Raw genomic sequence first — 5,077 nt, 5'->3', positions numbered from 1 at the left:
TGTTTTTGAAAGAGCCGAAGTTATGGTAATACAAAAGTTCACTTCCGGAAATAGTCATCACAAAACACTAAGGTGACGGTATGCCGTGCAGAGAGCATAGAGTTATCTCCTTTTTTTATACTAGAGTCAGAGAGTATTTAATTATATTATTTTAGCAGAGCTGTTAAAGTATTTACTTTTAAAAAGGTACTTAAGTACAAATTTAAGTACAATCTAAAATATGTACTTAAGTACAGTAAAGTACTTTCCTGTAAAATGTACTTGAGTACAAGTACTTTTTAAAAATAACATATCTAGTATATTTGACAAATTCGGCCATTTATTACTAATAATGTAAACAGCATACAAAGCATTTGAAATAGATCTACGCACTGAACGTAGGTGGAAATTGTCCGTGAAATTGAAAAAAAAACCAACCCAGCAAACAAACAGACGCAACTAGTGAGTAAGTGATATTATGAATAGAATTTGTTTGAGCAAGACAATATGATCAAATGTAAGTCAGTCCTAGAGGTCGGAAAGTAGGAAAAGTATCAAAATTGGAAAATGTAGAGACAAAGTTGATCTAAGAAAATAAAAAATTGATGAAAATGGCCAGCAAAAAAAAAGTGCATTGAATTCTTCTTTAACAAATCCTCAAGGAATCAAGGTAGCCGTAAGCACAAACCACAAAAAAAAAGGAAAAAAGAAATTTAGGTGGCCTAAAAAATTGTTAGATTGATATACATTGAGAACTCAGTTTCAGTTTCAATTGATTATAATAGTGGTAAGACAGATTTTGGTCACACTGTGTAGTCCACAGCGCCCACGGCAAACCAAAATAGGCCTACATGTAATTTCCTAAAGTCTAGTAAGTGTAGTGTAACCAAAAATTCTCTACTACAGTAGTCTACACCTAAGATCCCAGTGCTCGGGAGCAAGGGAAATATGGGATCTTAGCCCTTCGAAGCTAAGGAAGAATCTACAGTGACCCAAGAACTGACGTGACCCTGGGCAGGTTTATGACATGTGGCGAGCAAAGAGTGGTCATCCTTGATGACCAATCACAGTAGCATGGTGGCATGAGGCAAGCCATAATATTATACCGTACACTCATTAGCATATAGTCTCGAGATCTTTATCTACGTTTATCCAGTTGCCCCTCCCCTTTACCTGTCCAAAAATTGTAGCCTTCCATCTCTGATTGAGTCTCTCTTGTAGGCCCAACCCACCCAGCGAGGGATGAAAGTTCAGGTGGCGAGCTCAGAGAAGCGAGTGCGATGTTTGGGGAAAAGAAACGCCCATCGGTCAGTTCACACCTCGGTGTGATTCCGTCTGGGGATCATTGTACCGTTTCATGGAGTTTTACAGCGCATGTGATCACTTTCACAAGAGTGGCTGATCTTTGACACGACGGGCAGTTCTTTAATCTCAACTTTTAACTCTTGGTTGATCGGCTGTGCCCGCCAGGGTGTTTGTTCCGTAAATTATGATCGTAAATGTCGGCACTTATTCTTTCATTAAGCTTCAAAAGTACTCAAAATGTACTTGAAAAGTACTCAAAAGTACTTTTATAAAAAGTATCAGAGTACAGTAAAAGTACTGGTTCTCAAAATGTACCGGAGTACAGTAAAAGTACCGAAAATTGTAACGTAAGTACAAGTACCGGAGTACTTGTACTCCGTTACAACCAGCTCTGTATTTTAGTGTCTCTGTTGAGTCCGTACGAGGTCACGTGACACGGAAACATTTGAGTTTGTAGGCGGCCATTTTTCAGTGGGCGAAAACTTTTGTTTACATGTGAGTGGGCGTGTCTCTGCTCTTACGTGTTTTATTTTATTCTTACGTTATGTTTTAATCCAAAGCGATTCTCTAAAAAGTGCAAGCATATGAAACTTCTAGATCTAGATCTAGATCTAGTCCCTTTCTGGATTAACGTCTTATTGGGCCCAATCGAGTATACGTTATATACACAGCCGCTTGGAGCTGTGACTAGAAAGCACAGCTGAGTATGAATTATCACATGTACGCAGATGATAAACAGTTGTATAAATCTGTTCCACCACTAGATCTAGATGTTAAAACCTCCCCTGCCACCATGGGTATGTGCATTGATGATGTCAAGAACTGGATGATTGATAATACGCTCCAGCTTAATGAAAATAATACTGAAACTCGTTTATTATGTAACCCAAAGAAAAGCCAAATCCCCATAGATCTAGACGTTTGTACGATGTGTAAGCGTATGCGTGTGATGTGTGCGTGTGAGTGTGTGTGTGTGTGTGTGTGTGTGTGTGTGTGTGTGTGTGTGTGTGTGTGAATATTGCTCATACATGCATTTATGTAAAGCACCTAGAGCTGTGTTCGTGGGCGCTATAGAAATGATCTGCATTATTATATTATTATTATTATTGTTATTATTATTATTGTTGTTGTTGTTGTTATTATTATTATTATTATTATTGCAGCCTTAGAGACTTTGTTTACAATAAAACGAGACCAAAAAAGATGGTGCAACACTGCTGCATTTATTAGTGTACTAACAGAGCCTCCAAAGGAACCCCTCTTTCATTTCATTGGTAAGAGTAAGAATAAGATTGATAAGAATTTATACAGATTAGATCTAGTCTAGATATAGACCCAGATCTCTGTTTTGAAGAAAATACTCGAAGAGATTAAGAGTCTGGTCTGATCAGTGCCTACCTTTCAGTTAATTGATATCAGATGTAACCACTGCAATTTTGCCTCGTCTTTGTGTTTAATTGCTTACTTAAACATCACAAAATCCAAGCTAGATCTACTAATCTGAGGTACCAATTTCACTCACTTAACTCACTGACTTAAATAGATCTATATATATTATATTTATATATATTATATTTATATATTATACTAATATATTTATAAAACATAGTAATATAACAGCATCATCAATCCTAATTATTTTTATGGGAAAATGATGGATGGGAGTAGCCAAAAATAGGCTTGTGTCTAAAATGTATGAAGTAGTGTATACGATAGATATCTAAGTTTATTGATGATGACAAAGGAAACCATAGCCAGAGTGCGTTTGGTGCTGAGCTTGCTATATATATATATATGCACAGCATAATATCAGTTATCACTACACTGTGTAGACAAACAATTGTCCAGGCTACAAAACAAAGTTAAGTTCCATTTTTTATCTTTAGTGAGTCCAGAGCTGTCTCAGTTGTTTTACTAATGCCCCAAATTAGATTTACTTAAAACAGCAATAAAAGGAACTTTAGTTTAAATGCTGTAGATGGTCTACTTTAGTTCTTTTTTAAAAAGTTTAATACCGACATAAAGAAACACTAGATCTACTCGTTTGGTACATGTATAATAAAAATTTAAAAAAATAAGTGAACATAAGAATGAAAAATACAGTTTCCTGTTCAAATGTCACTAGGGAAAGTTTTATGCTTTATGAAGAGCTTCAGTGCCTTCCTACACCTAATGGAAGAAAAACTTGAATTTTTTTCTAGGGCTCATCTTGGTTTAATTTAAAGCCAAACTTTTTTTCTTTTTTTTTTTGGGGGGGGGGGGGGTATTGAGATTCGGGAGGAGAGAAAGGGTGGGGTGATTGGTAGGTTCCCATGATACCACATCTTTTCATACTTCTTTTTATAAGTTCGATAGGCCGTATAGATATACGCTTTGATTCAGTCAATAAGAAATAAACCACTTCGTAGATATAGTGCTGATGAAGAAATAAAGTTTTTTTTTTTGGGGGGGGTTCCATTTTTAAGCCTATATCTCTATCTCTATCTATTTAATAATACATTTGTTTGTAGATCTAGGTGTAAAAAGAACGCTGTATTATTGTTATTTAGTAACCTAGATAGTACGTCACTGCGCCCGCGTAAAAAAAAAAAAAAAGTTAACAAGGACCAAGCCGATCGCCTATCGCGTATGAGGGAGAGAAAACATGCCTGGCCCATTGCTTTAGCTTGAACTCCTTCACACAACTCGCCCACTGAAACATGGCGGACGCCGCTGTCAAATGTGGCCATCGCGCAGCAAGGCGAGAGAGGGGCGTACTGTATCTAGTGCCCATAGTGTACACCTATGGCAGAGAGCTAGGCCTTCTCAGGGGAGGCCGTATATCCAGGACTATTGGCGCCGGCCAAGGAGTTTAGAACTTTTAGTCTCCTTGGCGCCGGCGCGCTTTTCCCTTTCGTCAACCCGCAGCCACCTCCCGAATCGTCAGCCACCTCCCAACTTTTGACACGGGTCAAACTTCCATCTATTTATAGGTAGTTAAATCTACCGGAACATGTATTAGGCGAAGTGATGTGCAATGATAGTCGCAATAGAGAGATTGTTTTGGTCTCTCTTTACTCATCTGCACCACACGAATTTGTTAATGTTTTTCCCTGGACTCTGCCTTTACAAAAGTCTCGTATCTAGATCTAGTTGAAAGAGCTAAAGCATCTTTGTAGACGATCAAATTAGCTTACTTTTGTGCTATAACGTCATTTTTTTCTTTGCTTTTGTCAATTTGATCATCCACACCGATAGAAAGTATTTCGAAATTAGGAAAAACAGGTCTTGTTTCACACTGGGTGAGAATAGCCAACGCTGGCAAGTCTCACCCGGGGTGAGAGGTCAATCGTAGGGTCTTTATTCTCACCCCGGGTGAGGATAGCCATTTCCTTACTTAAATGATTAAGTGATTAAACTTGATCTCTTATTGACAATATAAAAGTCAATTTAAGCTTCATTTCGTTAGAATAAAATGTGTTAGGTTTGGTAACTTCTTAGACTTTGTGTTAAACAACACTTTTAACAAAACGAATCCTTACAAGCCTCGGCTTGGCCTTTGTAATCTCGAAAGTTTAGAAGTAGAAGTAGAAGAGTCTTCTACTAGAGTCTAGAGTCTAGTCCAATTTATTTAATCTCTTGAATGTACTGGATAACAGAAATCTGCAACCTGCCACTAGATTACAACTCTAGATCTAAATCTCGATTCGAGATTTTAGTAAAGGCAGAGTCCAGGGGAAAACTTCAAGAAATTCTCGTGGTGATGAGTAAAGAGAGACCAAAACAATCTCAATAAATAATAATATATCGCAAC

The sequence above is a fragment of the Aplysia californica genome, unplaced genomic scaffold (assembly GCF_000002075.1).
Source record: "Aplysia californica isolate F4 #8 unplaced genomic scaffold, AplCal3.0 scaffold01142, whole genome shotgun sequence".
NCBI classification, from domain to species: domain Eukaryota; kingdom Metazoa; phylum Mollusca; class Gastropoda; order Aplysiida; family Aplysiidae; genus Aplysia; species Aplysia californica.
Note: the sequence above shows the minus strand (reverse complement) of the source record.